Below are 17,081 nucleotides of genomic sequence, written 5' to 3' on the forward strand. Positions count from 1 at the left end.
AGAGTCAGGCATGTGCTTCTTTTCTTTCCTGCACATTCTTGCAGAAAGGCAGAAAGAGGCCCTCAGTTTTTCCAGCGGAGCTCTTAGCATTCATTCTCCTTCAATACATTTACTATCAGGAAGTCTCCACTCATAAACACTGTAGTTAAATTTTGCCAAGCTCTCCATGTTTAAGTTCACTCCTACAGTGGCTGTGAACAGCTTACCTCCTCCTAAGTTTCCTCCACAGGCTTCTGTGGGTCAGATGCTGATTTCAAAAGTACTCAGACCCTTTGATCCCATCAGTCCTTAGATTTTTTTTTTCTTTTCCTTTCTCCCCCTTTTTTTTTTGGATGTACAGAAGATTGGCCGGCCAGTGATAGCGTGGGGTGGGAGGCAGTGTCCCTGGGAGATGTCACCTGGGACAATGGGCTACCTTCTGTCTTCTCTTTCCCCAGAAACCAGCTCCACCCCATGGTTTGTTCATAATAATTCCATCCAAACCAATTTCTTCAGTGTCTCACCATCTACCACCCAGAACAAAGTACTTTCCCCAACAATGTAGTTCCTTTTTGAGAGGAATTCCTGAGAATAAAGTTGTCTCTTCTCTGTGGTAAGTATGGCTGTGAAAGTTTCCCAGCAAGAAGGAGTTTCTTGGGTTGGAGAAGGAATTGAAAATCCTCAGTTCCAGTCGGTCAGAATGACAAAGGAACAAGTTCAAGTTGATTTTAGCATCCACCTCTCAATATTGCAATTTTCACCTCACTGCAGTCTGTCTGCACTTGCTCTCTTCTGCTTTCCCTCTCATCTGCTTGCTGAAACACCCAGGCTAGCTAGGGAGGCATTAGGAAATTAGAAGGATATTTTGAATATGCATTTTTCCTGGCAAATAGAATCACCATCATCATAAGAGTAACAATACTACACACGAATTGAAAACCATAGACATTTGCCACCTGCCATGTGTCTTGTACTAAATTTTTTCTTGCATTGTGAAATTAGAAGATTTTGCATGCGTAGACTACCATTTTCTCTCAGCAAACAGTTTTATAATCATAAAGTTAATAATAATAAACATTAATTAAAAACCACAAACATTTCAACCTTACTGTGTCCTTTGTCTGTTACTAAAATTTTTCTTGTGTTTAAGTACTTAATACCAATAATATTCTTAAGAGTTATGTGTTAACTTCCTCAAATTGAAGATGAGAAAACAAGGATTCAGGAACTTGGTACAATTCAAATGACAGTGCACAAATAACTGTTCACAAATAACCCAAAGGTGTACAGATAACTGTTCTGGCTGGCACTCAAGTCAAGGGCAGGGTCAAATGTAGTGTCTCCCCTTTATATGAGAAAAAGAGGGAAAACTCAGGGATATTCTAACCTCTTATATTAGATGCATACTGTAAACTTGGGTTTCATGGCTTGCAATAGAGCTGCTAAATTTGAAATACTATTTTGACTGACTAAAATTGTTACACTTTCACATCAAAACAGATTCAGAACCAAAAAGAAGTGGGGAAAAAAAATAAATACATGTTGCATACACATGGTGCACGTGGTTGAAGTGTTATGACATGCATGGGGAGGAGTGAGAAGCTACTGGTAGACACCCTCTCTCTCCTCATTCCAAAAGAAGAATGTCATAACAGTTCCGTTGTCTCATTGTCACATATTTACATCACACTTAAACTGTCAAACTGTAATAATTCAGAGTCAAGAGACATCCCCATGCCTAATTTCTTTTTTTTTCCCCAAATAGAAGTGCTTATTCCAGTTCAGCCTCTCCCCTTAAAACTCTATTGTTTATGGCATTTAGCTGGTAATTAAATACCCCATTCTCCTTTTCTCACTCACATCTACAGTGCTAATTAGAACTTACAGAGTTTAAATGAATTGCCCTAGGTCCCTAAGTCTTTCATGGTCTGTAAAATGGGTACAGCACCAATACTACCACATAGAGTATTATACAAAATTAAAAAAAAAAAAAAACAGATAACGAATAAAAACTGGTTGGTGCATAGTATATCTCAGTAAAAGCCAATCTCCTTAACCTACTCTGCTTCTCAAATGTAAAATTCTAAAGGGCAAGAGCTAGTTATGACCTCTACTAAAGAGCGAGGAGGACAAAGTGAATTAAGTATTACGCTGATTTTGTCAGTGCTCCATAGTAGAGAGTTCCATCACTTACCCCAGGAAACAACAGGCTTTTCCCAGACCGCCATCCAGAGCCCAAAATGCAGGCTTGTCACCACTAGTCTCACCCACCAGATGTCACGTTAATGGAATGATAAGCAGTAGGTGTTATTTCCCTTCTCAGAGCTTTGAAGGCTGCTTTGAAGTAGGTGTTTGTACTTAACAGGACAGTGTTCAGAAGACCTAGTTCTGTTTGCTGATGCCGTTTCCCCTGGAAGATTCCAGCCAGTCATGCTACAGCTCATTGCCCACCTATTAAAGCCTGGCTGGTTCTCACGAGATGCATGGGAAGGCCCGGGGCAGTCTGGCACTGCTGATATGATGGTTATTGTAAGGCTCATAAACCCCTGACCCCCTAAATCAGTTTCAAAGCAATTGTGCTTAAATGGCCACAGTCCAAGCAACCAAGAATAATATCTAAACAATTCAAACTAGCATTATTCAATATTATGCGAGGAACAGGAAAAATCTCCAGCAATAAATCCTGAAATTCTTTTCTTGTTTTTCTCCAATCCACCTTCCGACACAGTCCAGCTGCTTTTCTCCACCCACAGAGACTCCAGGACCTTTGCTTCGGCCTCCTCCTTAAGGTCCTCTCCCCTGCCCCCACCTTCCAGCCTCCCACTACACAGCCTAGGAGCTGCACCCATCTTTGGGGACAGGAAGAGGAAGGTTCTAATGGAGACTTTGGCAGAAATCTCTACTGGAAAAGCAGAGAGAGAAAATATACAAATTAATAACTATTAATAATATGTCAGAATATTATGGCCAAACTTAAGTGAATGAAACTGTGGCACAAACTGCAGAAGGGACAATGAGATCTAGTCAGAGGAAGCATGGAATTGGGAGTCTGAGGTCTTCACTGGAGTCCTGTGTTGCCAGTTATCCATATGAACTTTAAATAGTGATTTTCACCTTCCCGGTTCTTTACTTTCTTCCTTTTATTGATACGGAAACCAAAGGTTTTCAAAGAAAGATGGAATGCCTGTTAAGAGGTCACGCATCTAGTGAGTAGGCAGGGCAGCTTCAGGAAGGCACGAATCACATCTTATATGCTTTTGTATCTCAAGTACCTCCCTGACAGGGCCTGAAACGCAGTAACATCCAGTGATTTGGGGTGAATAGATGAGTTGCACCCGGGTTTTTCTGAATCCAGAGTCAATATCCTGTGTCCTGTCCCACCTGGTATCTCATTCCTCACTGTAGTAAGTCCTTGCTGAGGAAGTCACACCTACTTCAAATGATTGCCAGGCCTTCTAGTCTGTGCACATGTGGTGTAGAGCACCAGTCTCTGCCCGTATGATGCTTGCTGCTATTAACGTCTCTACTCTTCATACTTGTGTGTAAGCATTTAGATTTACAGAGCCTCTGAGCTAGATGGCAAAATTTGTACTCCTCGGTCTGAAATTATTATTTCCCCATTTTCTCTGAGACATAAAATGCTGTAGTTTGACGCATTTTAGATTATGATTTATGAATGTATTTTAAGGACTACTTGAATGTATTTAATACAAAATTATTTTTAAACATTATGTGTTTTTGTGTGTTCAGTCCATTGCAGGGAGAGGCCGAGAGATGGGAATACAAAGTAGGAAAAACAGTGAGTGTTGCTGGCTGCCTCTGTAGACTGGTGACGTCTGTACAGCACTTTGGGGGTGGGGGGGGAAATGACCATTACTGAGTTATCGTTTCATCAATCAAGAATATGCTTCTTTAATCAATGTTCTCTAAACCCTTTGATACATAGTAGCAATAACTCCAGAGATGAGCCTGTCTCTTTCCATCAATTGCCAATGAAATATAATGGGCAATTCTTTTATCCTTACCACTGTTAGTGAACTTGCAGATATATGTGGTGGCCACTCCACGGATGAGCAAGCACACGCCTATTTGGGCAAGTCCAGGGAGAATCTCAAACCATGTCTCAGCACAGTTACGTCAGGCAAGAGTCCACTTTCAGGCCACTTAAAGGTGACCAGGCTTCAACTCCCTTCAGGAGATTATTATTAACCTCGGGTTACTGGTAGGAAGCTTAGGCTAACAAGTAAATGACTTGTCCAAGATCACGAAGCTGCAAACTGAGATTTATATCTGATATCTAGGTTCTCTAGTCTCAAAACAGATTTTGAGCCAGAATAGCATCCTCTTTAATTAGATTACTCAGAATTAACATCACAATTTTGCTACTTATTAGCGGTAAAAGCTAAATAAGGCAACTTACTGAATTTTTCTGTGCCTCAACTTCCCATTTGCAAAATAGAATGAAGATAGAACCTACCATATATGATTGTTAGGGGAATTGAGCTAACGAATGTCAAGTTCTTGGAACAGAACCTAACATGTAAGAGGTGCTTAAGTTCTTGTGTGTGTGGATGCGAGTGTTTGCCCCATGTGCAAGCAAATGTATATATTTTTATATTTGCCCGTGTGCTTTCACTATACTGAACTATTCCTAACATTTTTAAATCTCTCACATGTTAGCTCCTAAAGGGACATTGTATTTCCTTTAAAGAAAACAGCTGATTCCTAGGGGCTGCCTGATTATAAATTATGGGTTGCATATTTATGAGGAGAGTGAGAGCAGGCAGGAGACCGTCCATTTGGGAACAGGATCCCAATGTGTAGAAAAGGAACAGAGATAAACCTCTGGCCTATAATATAATCTTCATTAAAATGCTTCTCAGAGAAAATCCCTATGCTTCCAGAGCTGATTGCCTCAGTAATCTCACAGCCTCCTGAACATAATGCAAGTTGTAATTTAAAATTTCACGCAGGAAGAAAAAGTTACGATTTTCACAGACAATCTGTAGATTAAACAAAGGAACTCACTGTCTGCCTAGCGCATGTAGCTGGAATCAGGCAGTGTGGCTTTTTGAGTTCTTTCTAGTCAATGTTATTGATTAAACCTCCAACTAACTAACCCTAATGCCTGTTGCTTAGGTGTCTAAAATCAGCCTTTGAACAAAATGAGAAGACTATATCCAAATAGTCAGGGAGTAGGAAACTTCAAAATAGCTTTATAGCAGCTAAGAACCAAGGGACCAAACTGACTCTCAGAAGGTTTTAAGGTCCCACGTGGTAAATTCTATCACTTGACTTAGGGGTGCCACGTTTGACTCTCTGGCCCTTCACAAATCTAGATGGACATGAAACTCTGCTCTCTGACCACGGTGGGAGCCCCAGCCTCAAGGTCCTCTTGGAAGGGTTAAGGGAGTTCCCAGCAGAGTGCCAGTATGGATGTATTTCCTTGTCTTCATCATTTATCTCATGGTGATGAGGCATTCAGACAAGTCCATGCTACAATATAACTCCTTCCGCCTCTGAGAAACAGTGGGGCGGGGGGGGGGGGGGGAAATAACATGAACTTCAAGGTCATCGAGAACTGCATCTGAATCCAGGCTTTGCTTTTTATTACCTGAATGATAGTGGAAAAGTTGCCTCATTTTCTTCTCTATTAATGGAGATATTATCATCTTACAATGTTGTTAAGAGGATTAGATTAGTTAATATATGGGAAAGTATTTGGCACACAGTGGGTACTTAAATATAAATTCAAACAGAGAAAGAACAAGAAAGGGACAAAAAGGCAAGGGTATTAGCTGGCTTTTAGAGAGAGTGGAATTTCTGGAAAAATACAGACGGATGTCTTATTTGTTAATAAAATTTTAATTTGACTGAGATCAATGAAGAGCCCCATGTGTCGACTATAAATACATACTCATCAGCAATCCCAAGGAAAATCTATAGGGTTATTTCCTTTCATTAAAGAGAAATATAAATATTGATCAACTTTCCTAATTGACCTGTGGTTTGCTTTCATACATCAAACTTCTGTTCTGCACAGAGGGCACAATTCTTCCAATTACCTCTAGTTCATAATTAATTATGTCACATTAGAAGCTAAATGTGAACACAGGGTCCTCTCCAAGAAAATGTACCACATAAGAAGCATTTCCATTGCTTATACCCGCAAGGGTTCTGAGTCTTACACATGATCTGTGAAAGGGTTGAGGGAATATGTTCACCCATCCCAGATAGACCAGCCTCTCACATCTGAAATCAGAGCAACTGCATAGCAGGGCCAACAAGCAACCCCTTCACTGAAGACCAAGAAGGAAACCACAACAACTAATGAGAAAAGAAGATTAGGCCTGATGACACAGGAAGGGCTGGAATATTGCCAAGGCAAACATCTGTTTCATAGAGATGGCTAAAGGCATGCTAATCATTTTGTTAGTGGTGGTCAAAACATGGAAGCTATTCCATTTAAAGGCGCTGGCAGTGCCTTAATATTTCTCCTGGACTTGGAAACCAAAAGACAAAGAAGGTGTGGTACTAGACACCTAGAATCCAGAGTGGTTTTACAATGTCTGTCTGGAAAATTCTCCTTTCAAACCTTCAGATTTAACCTGCAAAATGCATTATTAATACTTCCTTGCTAGTTCATTGTCAGGGAATTTAATGAATAAGTGGATGAATGACACAGAAAGGCACTTGGCATCCTGCCAGTTAGAGGGCCTTGTAACTAGAGGGGTGCCTTTCTCCATCTCTGTTTCAGAATGGCTTCATTAAATGCTACACATCTCATTGTTTCTCCTGACTTAACAGGAATCCTTCCTTTGCACTTTTGCTTCTCAATATCAAGGCAAAATTCTTGCCAGCTAAAGCACTCCAAATAGCTGGTGTTGAGAATAGTTACTGTCCTGTCCCCTGCCTCCACCTCAGTTTTAAAGACAGAAAATGACACTGTTTTCATCAGTTATCATTGACATTAAGGGTTTGGTTTACTTAGTTCTGAGCACGGATTATTTACTTTCTAAACTTTTGTCCTTTAACATAAAATAATGGTAGTTTTTATTGTATGTCCTTTAACATACAATAATGTTGTATGGAGTTTTTATGTGGAAAATCTTTCCTACTAACATTGTCCATCAGATTGGAATGGTCCTGCAATGTTGCGTAGCATTACAGAGGTGATGAGGAAAGTACTCCCAGGATTCTGTTTTACATAATGATATACTTTATTGTACCTCTATTTTGCTTTCTTTTTTTATTTGGGTAGATTATTAGAAAGGAGAATATTAAACAATGCAAACTAAAATTCACAACATAATTTAAAAACTTCTTAGTTGGTAAGATTTTAAAACATGTTTAAACATTAAAATATTTAATCCCGAAGACCACCCAATTTTATTCCTTCAGGTCATATAGAAAAAACAGAGAGCAGTGACTGTTTCCATAGTGAAATAGGGACATAGGCCTTTACCTTTCCACACATGGTAAATTCAAGAAACCAAACAAAATTGAAAATAGGTATCAGTGACCGAGGGCCAGTAAAATGGAAGTAAAGATGGTAAATCCTGGCACAAGAGCTGCTGCCACCCCTGCACTGCTGACTGATATGATCCTCCTTCCGGCTAAGTCTTAGAAGCCATCTCAACCCACTGCTCCAGGTGGCCAGTCATTCCTGCAGTTCACGAGGCAAAGCATATTCTCTTTTTCTAGTTTAGCATGTCTGTACATGGGGTTTAGAATAGAATCAGCCAATGTTCACATCCCAATTGTAACACTTCCTAGTTGAGTGACCTAGTGTAAGTAACTTCTCTGAACCTTGAATTTTTTGGTAAAGTAAAGATAATTTTACTTTTCTTTCAGGATTTTTATATCATACATGTAAAGTGCTCAGCACCTAAGGTCTCAACCAGTGATACCAATCCAGTGGTCCAAAAGAATCACCGACTTCTCTGTATATTCCATTTCTCAACTTTGCAACATTAGATTTAGTAAAATGTATGTGAAAGAGCCATCCAATATTGTCTTAGGCCTTGCTGTTAGATTGTATATTGAATGTATGTGTGAATTGGTCTAGGAGAGCCTACAAGGACCAAGAATATCATCGATTGGGTGGTTTATCAGTAACAGAAATGTGCTTTGATGGTTCTGGAGGGGAGAAAGGCTGAGGTCAATGTGCCAGTAGATTCAATGTCTGCTGAGGGCCACTTCCCCATTCATGGAGCAAGTCTTCTCCCTGTGCCCTCACATGGTGAAAAGGTGTGAGGGAGCACCCTGGGATCCCTTGTATAAAGGCACTATCCCATTCATGAGGACTCTGTGCTCATGACCTAAACATTTCCCAAAGGCTCCACCTCTAAATACCATCATGTCAGGAGTTAGAATTAACCACATGAATCTTGAGGGGACACAAACATTCAATATATAAAAAGACACCATTTAGAAACAAATCTAGGCATTGGAACCTACTTAGTCCATTTTCAGCCATGTGCTCAAAGTCCCTCTGTGGCATCTGTTCCATTGAATTGCAGTTCAGCTAAGGATGGCCAATTTAGAGTATAAAGAAGCCTGGAAAGTTTTTAGAATTTAGGATAGAGTCAATGCCAAAGCTGAATCTGGAGATGCAGTATTCTTATGCTCTATCCCAGGAGCAAAGGTTTGTGAGGACAAACCACCCACACCGGGTAACCAGGTCCACGAGGTTTTTTTTTTTTTTTTTGCAGTTTTTGGCCGGGGCTGGGTTTGAACCCACCACCTCCGCATATGGGCCCGGTGCCCTACTCCTTTGAGCCACAGACACGGCCCACACAAGGCTCTTTGAGCCACAGGCACTGCCCACCTGAGGGTCTTTTATTAGATGTCCTTTCCAGCCACACCCTTCAGGAAGAGGGCACTGAAAGCCGCCAAGCACATACTCGACTAAACCAAAAATGATGTTTTTACGGAAGCTACTGGGGCTTGTTTGCAGAGTCAGAATCTGAGACTAATGGTTTCCTGAATCTCTGAACATTCAGCCTTGTTGCTGCCCAACCAGGTGCATCTGCCACTGCCCCAAAGAAGCCAATACTGGAGACAGCAGGGTTACAGCAGAGAAAGGGTTTATTCTGCATAGCACAAGTGGCGAGATGAGGAAAATATCTCACATCTGCCTCCCTGACAACTAGGGAGACAGGGTTTCACAGACAGTTTGGTGGGCAGAATATTAGACGATCAGTGTCTGTTAACTGGCTGAGTTCAGGCAGAACCATCAGCCCCTCGGCTGCCGCCTGGGTGGGTCAGCTAATCCACTGGAAGGAAGGACCTGGAAGATACTTTGGAAACTACTTTTAGGTTTCCAAGAGGTAATGCTATCTATGGAGAAAGTTATGAATCCTTACAACTATCAGCTATGTACTCCAGAGTAGCAATTATAGAGAAGGAAATAAAGGGACAGTGACCATTATCAAGCAAACAAGGGGACAGTGACTGATCATTGTTTTTAGATAAGCCTGTTTCAGAGTTTGGGGGCCCTTACACTAGTTCTCACCTTGCACCCCTTCAACAACTTGTAAGAATGTTTTCAGACTTAGTACTTATTTCACATGAGATCTATTTCTTTCCTATTAAAAATAAAAACAGTCGCAGTTACTCCTTGACATGAGTTGTTTCTTCTTTTTGGCCCTCGGTAGAGTGCCGTGGCATCACACAGTTCACAGCAACCTCCAACTCCTGGGCTTAGGCGATTCTCCTGCCTCAGCCTCCCGAGCAGCTGGGACTACAGGCGCCTGCCACAACACCCGGCTATTTTTTTGTTGCAGTTTGGCCGGGGCTGGGTTTGAACCCACCACCCTCGGCATATGGGGCCGGCGCCCTGCTCACTGAGCCACAGGCGCCGCCCGAGTTGTTTCTTTTTGAAAGCATGGTGCCAACATCAGACATTGTATCAGATAGTGACATATTCAGCCTGCCATGGGATGTGGAGAACAATTCACATAATACCTTTAAATATTTAACTAACACAGTAGTTAAAATATTTTAAAAGTGGATCGTGATTGTGCTGCTGTTTCTCACAGTCACACTTTTTTTTTTTCATTTCCAATAGAACTTGTCTTCTGAGGCTATGCAGTCAAGAGCTTTCCCTAGAATATTAACATTCATTTGTATGTATATTCCTCAATAGTTTATTTTTATTTACACTAGTAGCCAGGGAGTCATGGTAGCCTGAGTAAAGGCAAAAGCAAAAAATAATTTGCCTTTGAGGTGATAAAGGTAAGCTGCACACACAGGAAATTCTTGAGTGCCCTTTGCATTCTCTATCCCCTGAAGTCATGAATTAGTCATGCAAAAGAGAGTGAATACGCCCAGCAGTTGAAGCCTCACTGGTTGTCTAGGTGGTTTAATTCTCAGGTATTTACCGTTAGGATTGACCCTGAAATGCCTCCTGTCTTTGTCTCTGTGTTCCGTGACAGCATGCTCCCTTCTGGTCTCCACTTTGGAAAAGAGCAAACAATAGAGACAACGTCCAAATTTTAGCATGAAGCCCAGTGTCTTCTTCCTTAAGATTGCATAATTGTTGAAAGATAGCCATTTATGAATTTTCAGGTGTTTGCTTTTTTTCCCATTTACATAAAAAGTCAATTGGAACAGAAGTGTTTGCTGCTGCCTTAGTAGAATCTTTTCACAGGATTTCTGAGATTTATGAGTTTGGAACCAGACTTAGATTAAAAAAAAAAAAAAAATACACACACACAGAAGGTTCTGCAAAATATCATGGGAGTGGTCCAGCTCCTTGTATATTCTTGTCACACAAATAATTCTTTTCCAGCTGGGCTGACTCCTGGCCCAGCCTCTAACCAACTGGGAACTCTATAAAGGATATAACATTTAAATTTACACCTTCCTACAACTTAATGAATCACCTTCCTAAAACTTAATTTCTTAAAAAAATGAAGGTATGAGTTTTTTAATAGTCCCCTTTTAGAAACATGAGGTTATAGAGTGCAGAAGATAAAAGTAGAGATGATAGAGCTGGACCTGTTACTAGGATGTAAACTTGGACACATTTCTTAAGGACTTCGTAAATCAATCGCCTATCTGTAAAGCAAGGTCAATAGCAGTATCTCCTTCACAGAGTTGAGAACAGCAATAAATGATGTGATTTGCAGAAAGAATCCAGCATAGTACTTGGCATATAAAGCGCAGATGTAACTATTATTTTATTACCAAGTGGTTTTCTTAATTCAGGCCACTTGGTCTCAAACCTGTACTATGGAAGGAAAATCAAGCACTGGACCTAAGTAGAATAGTTTGATTTAGCAATAGTAATAGGTCTGCTGTGAAGAGGAGAAGAGACTCTCCTGCAGAGTCTACTTTCCTCCCCTAAAGGCAGATTTTAGGCAGAGATGTTAAGGCCAGCATCCTATGTGGAAACCAAGCAGTGCTCTAGGTAACATGCAGACACTCAGACATCAGCTTCACCTGTTGTAACAAAAGGGCAGGCCACGATGAAGAGGGGAAAACAGCTCCCTGTGTACCCTCTGCTCAGCCCATCACTTCACTTACTTCCCCTTTATGTTTGGGAAGATTCACACACATGGGAATTTTACAGCCTATGGGAAGCTAATTAATAATAATTCAGATAAAGTGAATGCTTCTGTTTTGGCAAGGCATTGTGGATCAACTGAATATGTTCAATGCTGTTGGAATAATAAACCCTTTCATAGTACTAGAGATACTCTAACATCCACGTACTTTAACCTGAATGGAATTCATGACAGGCAATTAATCTCTGCACGTTCTTGCAGAGGCAAATAGGGTTTTAGACATAAATTTTGTAAAGTTTTTTAATTATTTAAAGACTCATGTTCCCATTACTGTATAAGGGACCACTGTCTCAACTAAATCTGAAGGGTCAATAAAATGTCATAAATATGATCAATGTGCAATAAAGACAGATTTAATTACCTTTTATACCACCTTTGCACTTTAGAAACGGCTTCAGATCTTGTCCCATTTAACCCAGTGAGATAAGAAAGACAGTTATTAATGTTCCCATTTGAAAGATGAGGAAACTGAGGGACAAGAAAATTAAGGGCCTTATGCAGAAATAACCAGTTAGTGGCAGGTTAATATTAGAATACAATTGCCATAGTTCACAGCCCCAATCATATCTCATGTGTATAGACTTTCCAAGTTATATAAGTCATAATACTGCCTTCCACCAGTGTTATACTCCACATATAGAAACTACTCAATTTTTCTGTTGGCTCAGAGAAGACAGAAACTCAGCCAGCAGCAAAGTACCAGGAATCTTTTCATAACAAATAAGTTTCTGCCTGTGCACCTTCATGATAACCCCAGCAGCTACAATGGAGATTCTGGAAATCTACCACAAGTGTTCTGTTTTGGCAACTTCTATTCTGGGTCCAGGTTAAGCGTGTTTTGAGAGAAACTGACAAATCTGTACTTTATACCTCTCTATATATTTCATATTTATATAATATATACTTATAAAATATAGTATATATTAATTTCATTAATTAAACATTTTTAAGTTATATATGGGTTCAAAATTCAAAAGAGACATAGATATGTTTCTCCACCCACCCCGCATTTCCCATCTACCCAATTTTCTCCTTTGGAAGTGACCAATATTATCTTTGTATTCTTTCAAAGCTATTTTATTCACATATAAGCAAAGACATGTTTAAATATTTTGGCATGACAGGTGACAGGGTTCTGAGCGCTTTACACATATTAACTTATTTAAAACTGTAATCATTCTATGAGATAGATGCTATTTTTTACCTCATTTTACAGAGGAAAAATTGAGGCAGACAGAAACTTCTCTGGTTCAATTCATTCAGGTGATGAGTGGTAGAACTAGCCTGACTCCAGAACCCCTGGGTTTCGTCCTAAATCTTTATAACCCTTCATTCCTAGTGGACACTTGCTTTTAAATCATCAGCAGTGGGTATGATTAACAGCCTCTCTCATTTACTACGGTTACTAAATGGTAAACTATAATAACACAAACACAAATGAAGTAAGTACTTTTCAACAGAAGTCTTTTTTTTAAAGACAGGACAATAAAAATATCTTTTGTTAGATTTCTCCTGTAATAAATTTGGGATATTTTTAATGCACTTGCAGCTTTTCAGAAACAATTTTATTAAATGAGGCATACCCATGTTTTGAACCCAATAACAGGTTTTTTTTAATGTAATGTATTTATTATCACATTTGATCACAAAGTATATAAAATGATATATAATGTACAGAGTAGTGCCTTAGTATATATGGGGCTATTTAATTCAAAGCAACAGAGGCCAGTTACTGAGTGTGCTGGATCCAACTTATACTTACCAGCTTTACAAGAGTCAATTTTGAATTCGTCATGAATTTTATAAATGTTTTGAGATCATATTGGTAGGTAGAAAATGGTTGTAAAAGTATTTACATCGTGGAAATCAAAAGCTAGAAAATAGAGCTTGCCCACCGCTATTTGGAAAACCAGTTGAAACATTTACCACTATTCCAGCAGGCCTTGAATTCCAAACTGAATACAGACATTTTCCTTAATAGGAAGAAACTTTTAAAAAGAAAGATAATTTGAACAGTACATTACTCAGACTGGAACATTAAATAGCGTGTTAATCACAGTATTGAGTTCTTAACTTAAATCACTGAATTCTTGCCAGTAACCAAACGTGGATTAGATATACCATTTATCTCTCATTCCTCTGCTATTTAGTATCTAAATAATTATTTCTGCAAAGTCCTTAAAGCTAAATACATGGTGAGGAAAAAATACCCGGGTCTTCACTATAATAGTTCTAGGATGCAAATCGGAAGTTTAGATTTTTTAATAACTCCTCTGGCAACAGAATGAACAATGTGGAGTTTGTCTGAGGCAGGGTTGATAAGTTAGCCTAGTCACATGGCTTCTGAACCACCTGCCTTGAACTCTTATAGCAAATGTTTTTTAAAACCAAGTAGCATTTTGGACTTTTCTAGCATAAAGTAGGCTTGGAATTCCTCAATTATGTAGAGATTAATCATACATTAGCACTGTTGACCCTTTCCACTAAGATGATAAGCAAGAAATGAACTTTTTCTTTTCTCATCTTAGTGATGGCTGCCTGTGTTTTTAACTTTTGAGTAAATTAAATTACTTTAATGGAACTTTAATTACCTACTCCATTTGTTAAACCCAACTATTAATGGTTAAAACTTCCATTCAATAATCAGAAAGAATAGCAATTTTTTCCTGAAATCACTTAAAAGCACGCAGTAGCAGGTGGTAATAAACAGTCTTGGGGACTAGCATTGTGTGGACTGTGTGGCAGGTTCTTCAAGGGATTTTATACGACAGTACCTGTAGGCCTCTTTGGACTCAATCTGTAGAAGGTCTTATGTCTTTTAAACATTCCTATTCTTCAGAACTCAATGAACACCACAGCATTCAGAAGCCACCTGAAAGCTTTCTCTAAACACCTATTATGATTCCTAATAAGATAGTGAAGAGAAATAAATGTCTTCAATTGTAACTGTCTTTCTCCATCTCTAGAAGACAGAAGAGGACCCAGATTGGGGCCTCACTGAGGAGTGCAACTCGGAATCGCCTCTCTTGAATCCCCACCGTGACAGCATAATGACCCTCATCCTCTCAGGTTCAGAAAGTACAACTTTATCAACACAGTTTCCAACCATTTGTTCAAAGAATAGTTGTGAGGGGTATGACAAGTCATTTTTTTTAAAACTAATGATAGCTAGAGTGTAAAAGTTGGTGAATGATCGACCTGTTAACAACCAGAGTGAATTAATGATGCTATGTAGAATGACATTATTTTTACTTATTCATGAGTCCATTTGTTCTCTTGAGTAGAAGGGAAATGAGTAGAGTTACTTCAGTATATTTTATCTATTCCACAGACTTATATTCTGGGAAAGTCATGGGAATGTGCCATAAATATGTCACTGGTCACACAGAAGACTGATGAATGAACCAGCATGCCCTTTGATCACTCTTAGGAGAATATTCCTTTTCAGCAAGAGTAATACTAGCATTGCATGGACTGTTTTCAAGGATACCCATGTTCTCTTTCCAGTACCAAAGGAATGGTACTCAGACCTATGTCTGAAAACCTGCAGGCTGGGCTGAGCTAGCAGCAACTGTCTTCACCCCCTACCAAGCCTCCTCACTAGGCAATAAACTGACATTCTCACAGCTATTTTCATAAGTCAGGAAGTGAATTCAGCCTGCTCCTATGGAATGGATACTCCTTAGAATAGTTTCTGTTCTGAACGCTTCTGTTGAAAGACTGGTCCACTCATCACCTGAATCAGAATCACCTGAAAGTGTTTATTAAAAATGAAGACTTGTGGGTACCTCCCTGGACCTGATGTATCAGAACAGTACTTTCCACCCCTTTATGCTTTTCTAAAATGATTCTTTAATACATTAAAGAACTCATGGCTTTAATACAATATTGGCATTTCAGTTTAGTGCCTGTTTTAGGTTAGGATTCTTCAGGGAAACAATGGATATGGACATATCCAGGATATGGAGTTGTGTGTGCATGCACGTACACACATGCTTATGAGAATTGCCTCATGTGATTATAGAGGCCAAAAAGTCCCACCATCTGCCATCTGGAAGATGGAGAACCAGGACAGCCAGTGACGTCACTTATGGTAACGAGATCTTGGATTGATTGTTGTGGGGAGCCACAGCCAAATTACAGGTTTCCATTAGCACACAGGCCAGGGCTACCCCAGACCCTGCTCTGTGGAGCAGGTGCCTGCTTCATGACAGAGGTGCTGGAGGATTTGAGGAGGATGGAGAGAGGAAGCTTGGCATGGGAAGTGGAAACTTTCCCTTATTAAACAAACTTGCAAAAAGGGGGGCTTTTTTGTATCCCAGGTTTCCAAAATGTTGCTATTCTCCTCAGACAATTTTATCTAATTAACATCTATTTTTCACTCCTTTACACAGTAATCAGCTTTCAATTACCAGAACCCAGCTGCTGATGCTGAAAAGTACTGAAAAAAATCAAATTCATACAATAAATCCTTAGATGCCCTCACCACTTCCTAAACCAAGACAAAGTAGTTTGATTCTTTGACGCCTTCCTTTCTCTTTTACCTATAATGCCGCGGACCAAATTTTTTCCTTAGGTTGCAGTTTTGTGTTTAGGTAAGCTCTGATTGTTTTAGATATTTTTAACAATGTAATTACTTTGTCTCTGTTCGTAATTGATAGCAGTTAAAAGCATACCTAAAATAAACAGTACCGCTCATGGTTGTGAAATTGTTTTACTCCTAAATCATTGGTATTTACTGTGATGGTATTTATTACTTAAACGTTTTAGTGCCTGACTTATAGGCGGCTCTGAGTCTAGCAGGCTTGTGCCTTATCTTATTCTGTAGTGTGATGGGTTCAGCTTTGAGAAAGTACATTGTGATTAGTGTCAGAGCACACAGACCTATGCTAAAGAAAAACAAAGTAATAAATTTTAAAGGCTGCCACGGTCGTTCAAGCTCCTGCGGATGACCTGGCACGTAAAGCACCGTTTCTGATGCCGTTTGTGCAGGGGTCGCTGGGGGCAAAGCTCCGTGGAGCACAAGCCTCCTTACCAGCGTTCTAAAACGCGGACAGCGCTGCCTCACTACGGCTGTGGTGCCGTGGGTGCGGCACTATAAAGGTTTCATTCTCTTTTATACAATCTTGTATGACTTTGGTCCCATTCTGGTACTCATTATTGAAGCCCATAGGGAGAAGGTCAAGGAAAACAATGTAGACAAACATGAATGCTAACCAGATGTTCCCACATTGTAAGTATAGTAAAGGCCTTAAATATTTACATATTATGATATTTTTATTGGTTTTAAGGAATGAAACTAATTTCAAAGAATGTTCTATCTAAACATAATATTCATTTGTCTGTTTGCTAAAGAGAAATTCATCCTCCTGAGGAAAAATATTAAGTCAGCAGTTTGCATGTCCTTTAAGTGTTACTTTTATAAGAGATGTAGTCATTGAAATTCTTCCCCAAAGGCCTTATAAACAAACTTGACTTATGCTCAATTAAACAGCTAATTATTTTAATAATGATTGATTTTTAAAATGT

General features: G+C 39.5%; 1 protein-coding gene and 1 pseudogene across 1 annotated transcript in view; one reads left to right on the forward strand and one right to left on the reverse strand.

Moving 5' to 3' along the window:
• LINGO2 (leucine rich repeat and Ig domain containing 2) overlaps positions 1–17,081 on the forward strand; it is a 344,218-nt gene that overhangs the window by 303,146 nt on the left and 23,991 nt on the right. The gene's annotated exons all lie outside the window — the stretch shown is intronic.
• On the reverse strand, positions 3,892–7,456 carry LOC128596506 (NADH dehydrogenase [ubiquinone] 1 alpha subcomplex subunit 1-like; annotated as a pseudogene).

The sequence above is a fragment of the Nycticebus coucang genome, chromosome 2 (genome assembly GCF_027406575.1).
Source record: "Nycticebus coucang isolate mNycCou1 chromosome 2, mNycCou1.pri, whole genome shotgun sequence".
Taxonomy (NCBI): domain Eukaryota; kingdom Metazoa; phylum Chordata; class Mammalia; order Primates; family Lorisidae; genus Nycticebus; species Nycticebus coucang.